Source organism: Dermacentor variabilis, chromosome 9, assembly GCF_050947875.1.
Source record: "Dermacentor variabilis isolate Ectoservices chromosome 9, ASM5094787v1, whole genome shotgun sequence".
In the NCBI taxonomy this organism is placed as follows: Eukaryota; Metazoa; Arthropoda; class Arachnida; order Ixodida; family Ixodidae; genus Dermacentor; species Dermacentor variabilis.
The window spans coordinates 53,166,432-53,185,653 of NC_134576.1; positions in this window are offsets into that span (position 1 = coordinate 53,166,432).

The following is a 19,222-nucleotide window of genomic DNA, read 5'->3' on the forward strand; positions in this document are numbered from 1 at the left end:
CTGCTTGTAAATACTGTAAATAAACCCTTATTCCTCGTTCTCGATGAGAAGCAGTCCTTTCCTTCATCAACGTCTTCAGCGTGGATAAGTTGGACGATGGCATGGGCCAGCTACCTTCTAATTCATGCCTGACTCCAATCTTGACAACGGGCAACGAGCGATGGGATTGAGCCCCCGATCATAACACTCCTCGGCACCTGTAACGCGAAGAGCCAATCCCTTGAATATTGTACCCTTTCGAGGTCACTTAGATAGTTTCGAATTTTCTTTCTTGCCATTTACCATTGAATTGCGGAACACGCTACATGCTAATCTCCGAGAATAGCCACTTGAGCGTTTTCTAGACGAAGTTCGTTTACATGTGACATGTTTATTTTACGGTGTCTTGATGTACTTTCCCACTCCTGCTATGTCTAAATTTTGAGAGCAGTATTTGTAAATAAATAAATACAGCGGCTGCATCAACATCAAAACGATGTGGATCAGAAAAAAAGTTGCTTCAAATACTTTGGCTTAGCACGGAGCTAGGACTACGCACAATATTGACTGGATGATGTCTAGTCTAATCGGCCAGGAAAGAAACTGCAAGTCGCGTTTTTCCCTGGAGTCCCCTGAGGTACCATCAACAGAACACATGCTCCATGAAAACGAAGGCACCCTCAAAACGTCTTACGCGTGGTGCTTGCGCCACATGCCGAAGTCTACTTAAAAAAGCATTTCAACCTTTTTGACACCAGTGTGAACAAGGCTTCCGTAGGGAAGTCGAAACGTCTGGACTTTTATTTAGTTTTATTCATCGCTGTAAGTATTTCTTTGTCATGTCTCATCCCGACCACACGGGCTTCCGTCGAACTCTCGATTACATACTCCAATATTGCTTGCTGACACTCTGGTGATAAGTCTGGGCAGCCGGAAATCGGGTCCACAGAAACCTAAAGTAAAAGCGGCTACAGACGCGCTTTTCGTCCGTACACATTCTTCAACTTCTAATAATCCGTCACACCTGTCGAATATATTTTTTACTCTTGTGTCAGACAATTTGTCTGAGGAGCGCTTTCTATGGGGCTCCGGACATGGTGGAATCTTTAAGTGAATCAGCTAACTCACTTGCATTGTCTTCGCTAAATGGTCCGGTCTTAAACGTTCTTCCTGATTGCTTTTTTACAACAGGAGCTGGATTCAAACACCTTTTATTGTTGACTTGTAACGAATTATCCATGCTTTCTGCAAATGATTTTCGACATCTCAAATTTCAGTGGAACGAAGTGATAATGCGATGTGACGTTAACGAGTTCGCTCCTGCACAGTTCCCCGCGTAAATTTTTACCGGCATAGATGTGGTTTATCCAGAACTAATATTTGCTCTTTTGGTAATGAACCAGAAACTATTGAGCATTTCTTTCTTCCTTTCCGCCACTTCTCCTCAATCCGCAAAAGGTTCCTCATATTTCCAGCTAGTAAACTACGTTTATCACTTACAACACCAAAAATGTTTCTTTTCGTGCCTGTCAGTTTGCACAAGCCATGGTTCGATTAAAGTGATCTGCACATGTTCACTGAAGCATCCGGAAGGTTACGCTGCTAGGTTACAGGCCCTGGGAACTTTTATTTTAATGTTGGTAACTTTCTTTAGTTTTTTAGTATTACATAATTTTAGTTAGTCCACGCATAGGTATTCTGAAAATCCGCGTTATCAGTTAACTGGCAATTGATTCGTTCTAAATGTTCGCCTTTAACCATTTGGACATGTTGTTGGGTGTACGGTTCAATCTATCCACTGTGGCCAATGCCCATCGTGCGTACGAGCTTTGTAATGAGGTAACAACAAGTCAGGGGCCGTGCAAATAAAATCCATATGCCTACTACTGTGCTTGGTGGTTGCACAGTTACTGGTTACCCGGACTACGAACAAGACCAACAATAGATCAAACCTACACTCCAGACGGCCTCAACTCCGCTGCTGCTGCATCTGAAACTGGTCAGGTACCGTCAACCGTAGTTACATCAGCTACAGCTACCATTACGCTCCCACAGATATGGCTCCCCGATCCCAAGTTATGGTTCACACAAGCGGATAAGTTTCACTGTCATCGTGTCACGTTGATGTTTCGCAAATATGAAATCCTGCTTCAAGCTCTGCCGCTACACCTCATGGCCGAGATACGTGACATCTTCATCCAGCCACATCAGGAAACGCCATATACGGCAGTCAAAGGGGCTCTTCGCCATCTCCTTCCTCCTTCGCATCGGCGTATTCAGCAGCTCCTGAACAAGGAAGAACTCTATGACGAACGTCAAACTCAGTTTCTACGTCACCTGCAACAAGTCATTGGTGACCTACTAGACTCGTTGGACTCGGCCATAACACGTAAGTTTTTTCTGCAACGTCTTCCAGCCAATGTACCTATGGCTCTCGTCACAGCTAAACAGAAGCCGTGTTGGAACTGGCTAAGCTGGCCGACGATATGATGAATACCGCTCCGGCCGTCATAAGTGCTGTCCGTGGCTCTCCACTTACGTAGATTGCCTTCAGGAAAGAGTAAAAGAGATCGGATCTCAAATCGCCGACTTGCGTCAAATATTGCGCAACACTCGCCACTTCAATGACCGTCCCTGTCCAAGTCATCAGCCTCTCACTTCGCCTTCTAGGCAAAGGCAATTTGACCAACCTGAGTGCAGTTTTACATCACAGGGCCTGTACTGCTCCCACCTACTTTTTCGCGCCGCGGCTCGCTCCCATTATCGACACCGCGGTTTGACCGCCTGCTCAAGTGACCGCGGCCACTTTTCCGCAGGGGGGTCCATCTGTGGCGAACTTTTCCTCTTCCGGTGCGTCGCTTGTTTTAGACATGATTAAGTAGTGAAGTACGGCTTAGGAGATGAGGAAGACGAGTTAGAAAATAGAGGGGAGAAGCATCGGATTTTTAGTGGCGGGTGCGGCTGCCGCGTTCACAGACAGGCCCGCTATTTTCGGGCCTGTCTATAGCTCCTGCTACTTGGTCAGGTTTTGGGTGGTATTAGGCTTTCGTAAGCTTATTGGTTGATCTCGTATTTATTATTCTGCCTGCTTCATCCTAGACTGATACTCAAAAACGTCTCCGGCAGGGGTTCTTCTCCTTGGACAGCATCTATTCGGACAGACGAATCACCTCTGGATTTGTTTACCGCAGTATCGGGAGCAGCATCCCGGTGGCTGTGGTTCTTACCAATGGAGGCTCTATACGGTTGGCCAACCACCAGGCTATCCAGAAATCTCTCTGTGCTGCTACATCTGCATACCTGGCTATCACAGAGTTGAGACAGCTCGGCCATCAAGGTGTCGTGTGCAAATTACCAGACCAGACTTGTGTCGCAGATTCGCGTAAGTGTTTATCATTCGCGTCATTGCCGGTGCGTGCCTTCATTCCTGCTCAGCTAGCATGCACTAAGGAAATAGTCAGAGGTGCTGATACGGGTCTATCTCCAACTGAAACATTAGAGAGATGATCTAAGAATGGAGTAATTGCTCTTTGTCGCTGGAATCGAGTAGCAGACAGTAAGAGCGCGTCAACAAAATCAGTGATTGCAACATTCGCAGGAACTTCCTGCACATCACAACTAAAGGTGTGGCCCTTTGTTTTCAGAGTTGAACCTCTGGCATCGCGTCCGGTACATCGTCGTAATTGCTGGCCATACGGATATAGTAGTGCATGGTGGAAATCATGTTAGCGTTTCGGCCCCTGTTGGGAAGAGCACGATCAAAGTGATTGCAGTGTCTGTGATTAGCGATGCTGCCGTTGTGGCTCAACTCACCAAGCCAGTTATTTTACCTGTTCCATTAGGGCTCAGCAATTGCAGGTGGAAGAAATACTTGACAGGCGAAGTTCCTCTAGGAAGGAGGCGATAAACATTGTGAAAGAAAGGGCACTTTGGTATGCTGGTGTTACTGTAGACAAACTATTACCTCGTAGGTCGTACAGCAACTATAAAGACCGCGGTGCAAAGGGCAGTTACAAAAGCTATGGAACAGCATGCAGTGGGCCTCGGGGAATGTATATCGCAGTCCCTCTCAAGCTACTTATCTTTTTTGATGCAAGCTACCTGTCTAAGTCCTACAACGACCCAATCAGTTGATCCTAAGCCAAAAACTAGTCATAGAAGTCCACGTACCCATCCTTCTAATGACGGTATCGAACCTTCGAGTTTTATTCCGTGGGGCCTGCTAATGGAAATGTGGTTAACACAGATTTCAAAATGACAGCAGTGGAACAAAACGCACCAGCGTAAAAGAACAATGGCATCGATCAATGATTCGTCTTCCGGTCTTTATTCAAAAGCTAAGAAAAGTCAGCCCAGTACTGTACCAAAAGAAAGCATTTTACAGAAGGCAGCTTCGGCTTCGGTACTTTCTGAACCATAGGATTGATGAAAGGACTTCAGCGGAACTGTAGCTCTTTATGCTCTGCTTTAGTAGATTTATCTCGTCTTACTCAACTTAGCCAGGACTTATTTACTTTAAAGGAAACGTCAAATTCTGCAGAACATTTTCAAATGAAATTTTACACAGGATTTCGTCTAGACTGCCCTACTATATGTGGCCAATTTATTGCGTTTATTTGGTCTTGCTGTTGCCATAAGGCCAAAGTATAATTTCAACTTTTACTCCTGAGTGTGAAATCCCGGCAACACAGCTGAATCTTCCTAAATGTTGCCCCTTCACTATTGTAAATCCATATTTTCCTTTTGTCGTGTATGACACGCGCATACTGATTAGGTTTCGTAGTTGTTTTGGACCGGAAATCCTACTATCAGGTGGCTGCAACTCTCACCATGTATCATGGGGAATAAAAACAGCTTTGGGTGGAACCAGATTATGGAACTGGTCATTGCACAATGGCCTAATGTTTGTAAATTCCGGATCTATTATATTTCTAGTATATTGTGCAACATTATCGACTGGGAATATGTGTCATCTTCATGTCACGCGTCTCTGGAACTAATCAATCTAACGTTAGATTTTAAGCTGTTCCAAATAGTGAAGGCCCCTACACGCACTTCCAATATATTGGACTTGGTTTTCACAAGCGCTCCTGACACAATAACTTCCATTTCAAATATGAGCCGCTTCAGTGATCATAACCTCACCCAACTAGCTGTTAGCATCCCGAAGCTCGTGTCTGGCACAACTAAACAAATTCGCGATTGTAACAGAGCAAATTACGATGAGATTAACTCCCAACTAGAAGAATGTTTTGCCAAGTGCTACTACCTTGATATAATTGTCGATCCGTAAACAACAACTTAGTGCTCTTCAGGGACAAATTAAGTGCATTAGTAGACCGTTGCGTCCCGATAGTCTCCATAACTAGGGACAAATCCAGCCCTTAGTTCAACAAGTCTCTTCGCAAACTAAGGAATAGAAAGAAGCGTACTTATAACAGGGCTAAACACGTGCGCACTGCTGACGTTTGGCAGATATACAAAGACAGTTTAAACAATTAGTCCTCAGCAATATCTTCCGCCAAAGATAAATACTACTCTCAAGACCTGCCATCGCTGATAACTTCCAATCCTAAAAAATTTTGGCAAACCATATCTCCGACAAGAGATACTAACACCATAACATTGCACGGAACAGAAAACATACCTATTTCTAGCGCCGATCGCCCCACCGTATTCAACACGTTTTTTCATCTGTTTTCACTCAGGAGGACCTTTACAATGCTCCAACTTTTCCGGAACTTGATGCCGCATACATGGCACCAATCGATATCACTGTTGAAGGAATTAAGTCACTCATTAGTAACCTCAAGATATCTACTTCCGCCGGTATTGAGAACATTCATTCTAAGACTTTAAAGAACACCATCGCTGCCTCAAGCAAGATCTTATGACATATTTTTCAACAATCCCTAGCATCTGGAACGTTACCCACCGATTGGTTAATATGAAAAATAATACCAATTCACAAATCTGGAGATGTTCATACACCTGGCAACTATCGGCCCGTATCTTTAACCTGCATATGTTGAAAAATGCTCGAGCACATAATCACTTCCCACGTGTACAGCCACCTAGAAGCTCACAATTTTTTTATAATCAGCATGGTTTTAGGAAGCGATTTTCTTGTGACACGCAATCGTTTGAACTAACGACTGACTTGCACTTTAACATGGACTGCAACCTTCAAACTGACTGTATCTTTCTTGACTTTTCTAAAGCTTTTGACCGCGTGCCCCACTGTCGCCTAATTTTTAAATTATCTGCCCTACGACTTGACTCTTTAAGATTATCCTGGATTCGTAATTTTCATTCTTTTCGAGATCAGTTTACTGTTGTTAGCAATTTCTCTTCCCCGCCTTCTTCTGTTATCTCTGGTGTGCCACAAGGCAGAGTACTCGGCCCCTTAGTCTTCTTAATCTACATTAACAACTTACCCACCCAGATTACTTCCTGCATGCGCCTTTTTGCCGATGACTGCATGATCTACCGTCCTACTCACACGACTGACGACCACTTGAAACTTCAAGCAGATCTTAACCTTATCGCTAACTGGTGTAACAAATGGCTCATGACACTAAACTTTACAAAGTGCGAGGTGATGTGCTTCAGCCGAAAATGTGTAAATTCTAAATATTCCTATCATCTTAATAACACTATGCTTTCCAACACTTCATCTTATAAGTACCTTGGTGTTGTTCTTACAGAGAATATTTCATGGGCCCCACACATCACTTCTACATGCACCAAAGCATCACGTTCTCTTGGCTATCTACGACGCAACTTACGAAATGCCCCGCCAAACATTCGAAAACTCGCTTTCCAAGCATTCATTTTGCCACAGTTGGAATTCGCCTCCCCAATTGGGTCCCCTCATCAAAATTACCTAATAAATATGACGGAACTGATACAAAATAGAGAAGCCCGGTTCATATCCCGTAACTACGGTATAAACTCAAGCATTACACAAATTAAAGTAGACTTACTGTTGGCACCATTACACATCCGCCGCAACATCGCTATTCTGTGCTTATTCCACAAATATATTTGCAATAATAAACGAACCCGGTAAAACAAATGCATTTATTTCATCTGCACTACCACGTGCCATTCGTCTCTGGAATGACCTCCCTGATAACATAGCCTCCGTATCTAATCCCGACACGTTCCGCTCTCAGTTACTCATGCTTTTCCCATTTAATACCGTTCACGAGTGACCAATCTAGTGTATGTTATCGTGCATTTTTGCCATGTTGTATATCATTCTGTTAAGAGTAACAGCTTGTTAACAGCTCTGTTAACAGCTTGTTAACAGCTCTGCTAACAGTAACAAGTGTTCGTGTGCCTTCAGGTATTCCTTGTATTCCTAGTGCCTTCAATATTGTGTAACACGGTAATCTTTTTATAGCACTGTTCCTGTTTGAAATTTGTACTTTTTATACCTTTATTGCTTAATATGCCCCCCTTACTTTATGCCCTGCCATAGGGCTTGTAAGGTTCCTTTGAATAAATAAATAAATAAAAATATATGCGGGATCTATATTGCCCGAGTCTCTTAGTATCTTCTTGGTCGACTGCTGAGTATGCGACAAGCAGTGATCACCTTCCAGTAGTTTTTGAAGCGCCACGCCCTGTAAGGTTTATGAGTGATCAGGTGCGAAGCTGCAATATTGCAATATAAAAAAAAATTTACGCAATGCTATTTCATCTCTGTCTACTGCGGGAACTAAGCAAAAAAGAACTACGATCTGTTCCACTTTGGAAACTTCTCGCAAAAAGTGAATTTCAGATTCATCTAAATAATAGAAATTCATAAACTCTTGGTTCAATGAAGCATGCGCTCGTGATTATATGCGCTCGTGCGCATATAATGCGCACGTAATGCGCTCGTGATTATAGAAAAAAAGCCCCTTGGAAAAAATTATTACATAACAAGAATCCCAAAATAAAAGAGCGATTATAAATTTTTACGAGCTGTCTTTAAAGATACAATTTCAAAAGCCAGCGACGAATACGACTGCAATATTTTGAGTGCCTGCCTAACAATGAAAATAAACCTGCGTTGTTCAGTTTTCTCCGCAGTAAGATTGTTCTTCCGCATCCAATTAATATTGACTCTGCATTCTCAAGTAGTTATGAAACGAACCAATCACTACCAGAAATCGCGAATGGATTAAAAATTTGATTTTGTTAGGTTTTTCCACATTGTTCCAGCTTACGAAGGATATCAGATGTTTTTGTAGAAATTACCATGGTATCTTGGCTGGAATTCTGGAGCGACTGCAAGATTCAGCTCCCGACTTAGATCGGGTAACCGCTGCCATGATGAAAATTTTTCGCGAAGCTCCTGATGACCTTCTAGCTATAAGCCAATCGCCTAAATTTTTACGAATTCCATCTGCATGGAAAATTGCTAAAAGAATTTGAGTTTTAAGAATCATGGGTAAGGATGTGCAATAGATGTCATTAGAATAAACGCACTGACCTCAAATTTGGTGAAGTGAATTGAAAAAATCATATATGCCCGTATGCTTAAATTTGTAGAGAACAAAGACTTGCTTAATCCCTGCCAAATTGGATTCCGACCATCATGTTCAATCTGGCATGCACGCGGATTTAGAAATTAGAATAAAATTAGATAGGTGCTGTTGTGACTCTAGAGAGCTGCAAGGCTTATGATGGTGTATGCTGTGGGTGCTGGCGGAAAAGCATCGCGCTCTTGGTTCAAGTGGCTAGAAGCTGTCACTGCAGAGGTTGTCCTCGCACGTGGGCGTCTATAGCAATGAACCGGCTGACGCCTTGGCAAACGCAGCACGCCACGCCACTGTGCCCGTGAGAGCCGCTGTTGCGGCCTTCGACTGCACAAGGCATGCGTTGCAGCGGAACCTTACGGGGCTCCACGCAGATTGGTGCGTCGCCAGTTGTCGACCATCTAGTCCCCTTCCTGAGCGCGGCCTCAAAAGCGAAGAAAGGTCTCTCCTGCTTTGCCTACAGATACGCTACTCCTGGTTGGCATCCCGGAGGTGCAACAAAGGCCTGGCTCAATCGCCAGCCTGTTCAGTGTGCATCGAGGTTTGAACAGTCGAGTGCATTCCTGGTTACCGCCTCGCATTCTCTAAAAGAGAGAGCTCTCTACGCGTAATTTCGGCGCCTGAGACTCCCTGTCGTCTCGGCCTCCGAGCTGCTGTTCCCAAGCAGCACCATGGCTACGCCTTTAGGCACCTTCTCTCCTTCCTATAGGACACGGACCTGTCGTGTATCTTGTGAATGCACCACCTGCCTTGATCTTGTCTCTCTTCTTTCTTTTATATATCACTCTCTCATCCTTCACGGCGCTGGGTCATGCTTCCTGAAGGGTTGCAGAAAATAGCACCTGTTTAGAATCATTTTCTCCTTCTCTCAAAACCTTGCACAAGCCAGACTTTCTCAGAAATCACAAACGTGCCTTTACTGCTTCCTGAGCGGATCTTCGGTTGCAGATAGTGTTCTAGTATTGTTTGTGCACTCAGAGGATCAACACCTAGTTTCAGGTGTGAATTGGACATCGATTGTATTTGTGCTTCAAAATGAAGACAGATGCACAACAGGTGGTCAGTGTTCTTTTGCAGCCACGCACATCACATGTAGGACTGCTAGGCATTCCAGTTCGTGCTGAATAATCTTTTGTGAAAGCAACTCCAAATCACAACTAACAAAGAAGAGACGCTTCGCGTCGATGCAGTCCGGCCAGAGTTCAGAATGACAGCAAAGGGTGTAGTGTGCGCATTTTGCGCACCTTGTATGTGTGGTACTCCACTCAGCTAACATAAGTGTGCGTGCTAGAATGTGAAGCTGTCTCACAGCGTCCCTCCTTAAGAGATGACTGAAGGCACAGCGCTCTTCTTGGTTTGACGTCCGAGCTGCCTTATCTCCTTATCTGGGTGATTACTACCAACTATACCGCAATGGCCTTGTCTCTTTTGAACAGACATATCGTGGCCTTTTTATCTCAAGTGATGGATAAGTTCCTTGATTTCACACGTAATTCATTGCGAGTTTTATCTCAGAGTAGCGCCTGCATTCATTGTTAAGCTGGCCTTGGTTTGCAGAATACTGCATATTCTCAAGCACTCTAATAATCACATGAAGTGCACCGCGGATAACCGCGCGCTCTGTAGCTGTAGACGAAGTGATATGTGAAGTCTTGAACCGTTGAACTATTCTGGTTCTTGGTATAGCTACAGCGCTGGCGGAGCTGGTTGTCGTAGTTGAGCAATCAGTTTTTCAGTATAGAACGGAAGCAGATGAAGATGAAAACTTCTGACAAGGTCGTCAAGAGTAGGAAGAAGAGGAAGATAGAAGAGAGAGGTCAAACGAGGCGATTAAGTTATCGTAATAAATGCTGGAAGGATCCCAGCTTACGGGAGCTTCTACATTTTGGCGCAGTCGGCTATGAACTTGGATAGGTGGGCGACGTTCTACGTGACACAGTGAGGAGACCAGCCAGTCATCACAGAGTGCAAGCCAGATGGGAAGGATTTCGCTTATGCACAAGATGAGATGACCACCCCGGCTCTGCCCAACGTCCTCGTCACCTGAGCCAATACTACACTGCATTAGGTCATCGCTAAAGGTGCTGCAAAAATAAACGTGGAACTGAGTGAACTCGCCCTTTGGACTTTTTCTGACGTGCTGCGTTAGCGAGGTTTACTGGAGTACGGCTCACGCACCATAGATGAATCGAAGGCAGCGCTGCAGGTGCGTACGCTGAGGTAGGAGAGGCACAGGGCCCGAACTGTTGCATTGAACGTTTTGTGGATCCTTTCTAGTGGGAGGCTTCCGAGGTGGTGTGTAGGGATACGGAGAATTGTCTGATGTGGATACATATTGTTTCAATGGTATTGTGCCTTATGATACTGTAATCTTGAGCGACTGAAATAACGTTTGTCATTGACGTTTTCCACGGGCTCGGGCTTCGATACCTCCAATTGTATTCAGGGTAGCTCTGCAGGTGGTGGAGATGGCCGGTAGGCTCTACCACTGGAATACAATGAAGAAGAACCTATAGAGTTGCAGCATCGCGTGTATTGACACTCACCAGATAATTCCTCCTAGGAACCAAAATTAATGGCAAATTTCCGGCACATGTTTTTCACGTAATTCACATGAAAGGTCCAAAAGCGATTTCTTCCAATAACCACCTCCAAAAGCATTTGACTCATTCTATACGAGATGGGGGCATTGGTTCCCCGGTAAATAGCACCACTGCACACTTTTCGCGTGATATTGGAAGTCCTTATTCCCGAAGGTAGGATTATCTTAAAGTGGCTGCCTTCTGAAGCAGCACACGCAGCTGAAGTCGAGTCACAACTGAACGCAAATATAAATATCGTTGTCAGTCAAATTAGTACTAGGTTTGAGCGGATTGGGCTCAGTACTCGGCCGTGAGGGACCCTAGAGTTGCTGTTACGCTGGGAGGTTGGGTCATCCTCGGTAAGCATGGAAAATGATCTCGTTTGTAAGTAGCTGCTAATCCAGAATAAGGTCTTGTCCACCAGTCCTACTACCTCTAACACGCTCAAGATATCTTTAAGTGCAATGTTATCCTATGTTCCCTTAGCAAACAGAGACAGAGCAGCAAATAATTGTTTACAGGGCTTCTGGTGCTCGCCGTACTTCATCAAGCCTACCACTTTTTCTATCGAAAAACAGCCATGGCTGAAACAGGCCATTGCCTCTGAATAGTCGTCGTGATGTTCTAGGTACCATTCTAATTGTTATAGAACCATCCTTTAAGCTAGTTTTCTAATGCAGCTGACAAGGGCACTCGGTTGGTATGGTGCAATGTCTACAAACGACTTGCTCAGCTTGAGCAGTAGAATTATGTGACTGGTTTTCCATTCGTGAGAAACAGTGCATGTTTGCCAAGAGCCGTCGAACAAGAGGAGGAGAACTTTCCGAACATTATCGCGAAGATTACAAAGCTCACGGTACGCCAAACCGCCTGGTCTTGGCAGTAATAAACACTTGCGTAAGGCAAGTGCTGTTTCGAGTTAGTCCATAGAGAAAGGACTGTCCATGTGAGGGCAGCGTGAAATCGCTGAGCGATGAAGAATCGATGTTCCAGCCGAACTAATTTCGCCTGCAATCCTAGTGCAGAAATTGTCAGTGACGTCAATGTGCTTGCATGTTCGTTTAAGCGCCAAATATCTTAAAGGGTGGATTTGCTGACGGGTTCCAGGGAGAGCACGAAGAGTTCTCCATATGTGAGATAAAGTTTTTCTAGGAGATAACCAATAGCAAAACGACATCCATCTTTTTGATGCCAGTGTGTCCATGCAACTCTGAATTGTGTTTTGAATTCGCCACGCCAACCTCAAATCATGACGGTTTGAACATCTATATCTTTGCTCTGCATGGCGAAAAGGTACAGATAACTACTCCAGCTCAATATCGTACTCGGTGCGTGTATACGTTTTCGAAAACAAATGCGAGGCAACTTCTAGGGTACTTTTGATTGGGTCATATAAGTTAGACGATAAGCCATCATGACAACCATCTTCTACAGTTGATTTCCACATTGGCTAATGTTGGGGATTTGCGGCGCGTCAGCGGCGGAGTTTTAAGATGAGAGGGGAGGTAGTCACTTCGCGTTTCAAAATCCAAGAACCACCTAGCCTTTCTGGTGATGGAGCCTGCAAAAAAGTTACGTCCAAGCAGAAACAGTGCAGAGTTCCATGCATAACGGTGTAGCTTCCATCATTTCACAAACACACCTCTTCTTCTGAGGTGAAGGCCACTAATCTCAGACCCTTCAAATTCATCTTAAAGCTTCCCCAGAGACAGTCATGGGCATTAAAATCAGAATTCCGACAGGCCACCATTGGAATCTAAACCTGGCAACGTTTAACGCTAGAACGTTATCTAGTCAGGCGAGTCAAGCAGTGATATTGGAGGAATTAGTGGGCATAAATTGAATATAATAGGGCTCAGTGAGATTAGGAGGATTAAATAAGCATGTACAGTGCTAAAGAGCGGGCACGTCCTATGCTACCAAGGCTTCGCGGAGAGACAAGAACTACGGGTCGGATTCATAATTAATAAGGATATAGTAGGTAACCTGCAGGAAATCTATAGCATTAACGAGAGGGTGGCAGGACTTGTTGCAAAACTTAATAAGAGGTAGAAATTGAAGGTCGTACAGGTCTACGCCCCTACATCCAGTCATGATGACCAGGAAGTCGAAAGCTTCTACGAGGACGTGGAATCGGCGATGGGTAAACTCAAAACAAAATGCACAATACTGGTGGGCGACTTCAATGCCAGGGTAGGCAAGAAGCAGGCTGGAGACAAGTCAGTGGGGGAATATGGCATAGGCTCTAGGAATAGCAGGGGAGAGTTGTTAGTAGAGTAAGCAGAACGGAAAAATATGCGGGTAATGAATACCTTCTTCCGCAAGCGGGATAGCCGATAGTGGACGTGGGGGAGCCCGAATGGCGACACTAGAAATGAAATAGACTTCATACTCTGCGCTAACCCTGGCATCATAAAAGATGTGGACGTGCTCGGCAAGGTGCGCTGCAGTGACCATAGGATGGTGAGAACTCAGAGTTAGCCTAGACTTGATAATGGAACGGAAGGAAATCGTACATAAGAAGTCGATTAATGAGTTAGCGGTGAGAGAGAAAACAGAGGAATTCCAGATCAATCTAGAGAACAGGTATTCGGCTTTAACTCAGGAAGATGGTCTTAGTGTTGAAGCAACGAACGACAATCTTAAGCTCATCATTAAAGAGTATGCAATAGAAGTCGGTGGTGACTTCGTTAGACAGGTTACCGGTAAGCTATCCCTGGAGAAGAAAGATCTGATTAACAAACGCCAATGTATGAAAGCCTCTAACCCTACAGATATCTATAGCGGCTCCACAGCGACCATAGTCGTCTATAAAGAAAGCAACAAAATCCCAATACACAATGGCGTCAGGCAAGGAGATACGATCTCTCCAATTCTATTCACAGCGTGTTTAAAGGAAGTATTCAGAGACTTGGATTGGGGAGAACTGGGGATAAGAGTTAACGGAGAATGCCTTAGTAGCTTGCGATTCGCTGATGATATTGCCTTGCTTAGTAACTCAGGGGACCAATTGCAATGCGTGCTCATTGACCTGGAGAGGCAAAGCAGAAGAGTGGGTCTAAAAATAAATCTCCAGAAAACTAAAGTAATGCTTAACAGTGTCGGAAGAGAACAGCAATTTATAATAGGTAGCGAGGCACTGGAAGTGTTAAGGGAATACATCTGCTTAGGGCAGGTAGTGCCCGCGGATCCGGATTATGAGACTGAAATAATCAGAACAAGAATGGGCTGGAGTGCATTTGGCAGGCATTCTCAGATAATCAACAGCAGGTTGCCATTATCCCTCAAAAGAAAAGTGTATAACAGCGGTGTCTTACCAGTACTTACCTACGGGGCAGAAAGCTGGAGGCTTGGGAAAAGGGTTCTACCTAAATTGAGGACGACGCAAACAGCTATGGAATGAAGAATGATGGATGTAACGTTAACGGATAAGAAAAGAGCAGATTGGGTGAGGGAGCAAACACGATTTACTGATATCTTAGTTGAAATCAAGAAAAACAATTGGTCATGGGCAGGACATGTAATGAGGAGGGAAGATAACCGATGGTCATTAAGGGTTACGGGCTGGATTGCATGAGTAGGGAAGCGTAGCGGGGACGGCAGAAAGTTAGATGGGCGGATGAGATTAAGAAGTTTGCAGGGACAACATGACCACAATTAGCACATCACCGGGGTAGTTGGAGAAGTATGGGAGAGGCCTTTGCCATTCAGTGGGCATAGCCAGGCTGATGATGATAATGATGATAAATAAAATTTGCTGTTATCACCCAAAGCTGTGGAGTCACTGTTGAGATTCGCCGTAGCCGCTAGCAATCCACCCTACATGAGGGTGACATGTAGGCTCCGATTACCCTGAAAGTCAGCATCAATTCGATCACTGACAGACACAGTTCAAGCAGCTTTGGATGATGGACACACGTATGATCACTTTGTGGAAAAACGATAACGTTGCTGCATTCTCTGTGTGTGGCCATCAGGAAGCACTCATAGTCGGACAGGTTAATATGAATTCGCAGTTGACGATGCGTTACTGAAGTCCTCTGGCGTCACAATTTAATATCAACGCATTCCGGACATCGTCCGGAAAGGACGGCTTCTGGCGAGTCATGATTTGAAACAAGAGCTGCAAGCATGGACTCAAAGTATTCAGCGCCTGTTAGGCGCTTTGGGCAGGCGAAATTTTCATCTTGTATGGTGTAATGTGAATGGCATCCATGAGACACCGCAAAATGTTGATGACACGGTGATTACGAGCCTGATATGAAGTGCTGTGCCACACGTGTCAAACATGATTCGTTCTTTTTATGTTACGTCATGGGAAGGCAGCCTATATATATATAGTTCGCTGTCACTGAAATAACAGTGCGGTACGTGCGCTTGGATCGTCTCCGTCAGTCTGCCACCCGCTACAACAGTGGCGACGAGGGTGACCACCCCGCGGAGCCCCCGCCACGAACAGTGGCGTCTCGGTAGCGTTGGGAGTCCTGCTGGGTACTGAAAGTAATCGAGTCTACGGAGCATTGGCGGTCATGGCCCTGGCTATGAACTTCGGTACCCCAAGTTTCGACGAAAATCAAGATAATTGGGATATTTACTTGACACGACTGGAGGCATTTTGAAGCAAAAAGGGCGCTCTTGGTTTCGACACTGTCAACGAAGACGGTAGGCGTTCTTGCGGGACACTGCGCCCCCAAGAAAGTAAATGCCTTAGTTACAAGGACGCACTTACCATCCTAAATAACCACTATGCGCCGAAGACTAATGAGGTTGCCGCAAGTTAGAAGTTCTTTACAAGGGATCAGGCTGCAAGCGAATCTGTCCGGGACTATGTTGTAGAGCTACGCAAGCTTGCGGATAATTGTCACTTCGGCACCAGTTTGGACCGTATGTTACGGGACCGCATTGTTTGTGGCCTCCGAAATCGGGCGGTGCAGCAGACGCTGCTTGAAAAAACTGAGCTCACACTTGCCCAAGCTGAAACGATTGCCACAGCGGCAGAGACAGCCGCACTGGAAGTAAGCGCCATGACTAGACCTGATAATGAGGCAGCGGTGTGCACTGTAGCGAGTAAATCACGCCGATATCAGACCTTTACCAAAGATAAGCAAAGCCATACTGACCCCCGCATTCTTAAACACACTTTCACTTGAAGCCTCTCCTCAACTCAGCCAAGTCGAGTCGACGGGGCTTCCTTCACTGAAGGCGCAGTTGCGTTCCATGAACACTGCTTCACCTTTCCTCCGCCAAGGAACGCCTTGAAAATGCGCCCTCGACTCAAGTGAAGTGTATCGACCGAGAAAAGCGTCTGATATCGAGACTATTCTTCAATGTGCCTAATAAAAGTCCGATTATTTAAGACAAATATGTGTTTCCGTTCATTTGTCTTCGTAATCAAACAACTACACGGCGCAATGCACAACTTTAGCTCGGCAACGCTGCCACTGTGAGCGTTCGACTGATAGAGCAAGCGGTAGCTGTGTTTGAAGTCTGGCAACAATCGCATCCCAACAGCTGAGACCATGGCGCATGGCTGAGAACCAAGATAATTGCGCCGGCATTTGTCCGCTGCTCTTTGTTTTCTAGTGTTTCATCGGAGACTGACGCTGGGGTTGTTAATCGCCGTTATGATGGGTGATTTTGTCCTTGTGCGTATGGTGACCGAGCCTGAATGACTTCTGAGGCCACAGATTGAACGGACGATGGGCAGCTTTGTTTACCTTCAAGTCCGAGCGGTGCTGTGAGTTTGCTGAAAGCAACAACAGGACAGAAAATATGGATGAGTGAGCCATTTTTTCATGGAAGCACAGTATGTCAATGCGGTTTTCTTAAGCTTGCCGCTGCGCTGTCAATAAGCCGTTTCCTATGTACACAAGCTCCAGTTGCTCATGCTGCGGGCATTAATTAGTACCTGAAACATATTCGAGGCAGCATAAGCTTGTGCAAAACATATATTTTTTTTTGCTAATGGGAACTTGTGGAAGATTCGGCACGACAATCTGTTGTTGGTTTCGCTTTTTAAACGAAAATGTAGAAGGTACGGATCGGTGCCTGCATCCAACGGTCATTACAGTATTGCGTATGAAATCTTTCGGTAGAGGAGAAGCAGTTATAGTATACATGTGGCAGAATGCGTATATGGTTGAGTGCGTAGCTCCGGCAAGTTGAAAAAAAAGAACAAGCGTCTTTTGAGTCCTGTACTTTGATTTACAAGCCGTGGTGGTCAGTCGGCTTGCTCAACTTGTAGCACATACGGTCAACAAACCAGCACTGGTGCGTGCATTTCCTGTGCTTCCTCACTTCGCATACACGCTACTCAATGTTTAATCTTCCGAAAATTCACTTGTCAATACTTCATCACCGCCATTTGTTTTTTCGTCTTAACTTTTTCAGTGTGCTATGTGGTAGCAGCTGATGCACCTTCCATAAACTGTGCTTTCAAGTTCACGCAATGCCGACATATTTTTAGTTGTGCTACGTCTTTTCATTTCCGTTGCTTAGGAATACCGAATTTACTTAGCGCGTGAGCGCCCTGTCTACATAAAGGTTTTGGCATTCTGGTGCAGGATGTGGGACTTGGAAGGACCAGCTGATGAAAGAATCAGCGCCTGTGCTGCACAGTAAGGCTTCTGGCAGACCTGAATGCATCGATACACATGGTGCCTGCCTGTTAGAATTGCACCAGCCCGCTCCCCTGAAAGAAGCTAGGTGCTGAAGAAGTACTTGACTAACCTATCCGGTAATTAGTTTGTGCTTATTTTCATGAACTTTGTAAAAATATTCATGTTACGTGTCCCCACATTCACAAAATGCCGAAATGGACACCGTGTTATTTAGAACCACAAACATGAAACAGCCATGTCATGATGAAATCAAATTAATTTTTTATTCCCCTTCAGCTGTCATATAATTTTTGTTTTAAATAGCATGAATATGGTGGGCGAAGTCATCAGTTGCCCGTGGTGCGTTGCAGCTGCGACAGGATCTTTTTGCTGCCCACATTTTGTGAAGCAATACCTTCGTAGCATTTGTAGCCAGCACTTCAGTATCTTGTGGCATGCTGAAGCTACTTTAGCATGAGCAAGTGTAGATTAAAAATATGCCATAGTTTTGATTGTTGATCTCAGCTTTATAAAATAACGGTAGTAATGCACTCTATACTGTATTTTTCAGCATTGTCATTGTGACAGCCTGCATCACCATTTGGCCTATTTTTGGATCCCACAAGACACGCTGCTACCCTGGGTGTGGTACCTCGGTCAATTGCTGAAGTTCTGCAAGCCCCATTGAAGCCAACAGTCATCCGCATCCAATGGAAGAAACTCATTGTTCGGGTCGTCATAATTTATCTTAAGCTGAAACTAGAAGCAGGGTAGAAACAGCATATATTCTACAAGAATTTACCACTGCATGCCGTCGGGTGGCTACACCCGACAGGCTACTGTCTTGAACAGAGGTGGTGTTTTATTCTAGAATATATTTGTCAGCAGTACTACTCCTTCTGTTTATATCCTTGGAACCAAACAAGCGAAGACACCAAGGACAACATAGGAGAAATTACTTGTACTTACTAATTTAATAAAAGAAATGACAAATTAATGGCAATGAAAGTGGATGAGAAAACAACCTGCCATAGGCATGCGATGCTCTAACCTATTGAGCTACCACGGCGCCGTTTCCCCATCCACTTTTTTCGGTATATATATTTTACTACTAGACCGAACCACTACTACTACTACTACTACTACTACTAGAACTAGATCATTCCCCACCTGCGGCAAGTTGTTTTTTATTCCACTTTCATTGCTATTAATTTATAATTTCTTTCATTCAATTAGTAAGTACAAGTAATCTTCCCTATGTTGTATTTGGTGACTTTGCTTGTTGGCTTCTAATGGTATGATTATCAAAAATCGCGACTTTCGGTTAACCCCCTTTCTTAATTCTCCTTCATTACTGCTTCTGTTTGTAGGGTAAGAGTTCACGCTGTATTGCATACTATGAAAGAACAAAAAGACGAGAATAATGTTAATTTACTGTTTTAGAAAAAATTTGGCACTTGAATTGACCAGGAATTATTAAGGGGTACATACTGTCCTAATATATATGACTGAAGAAAGGACATCTAGATGA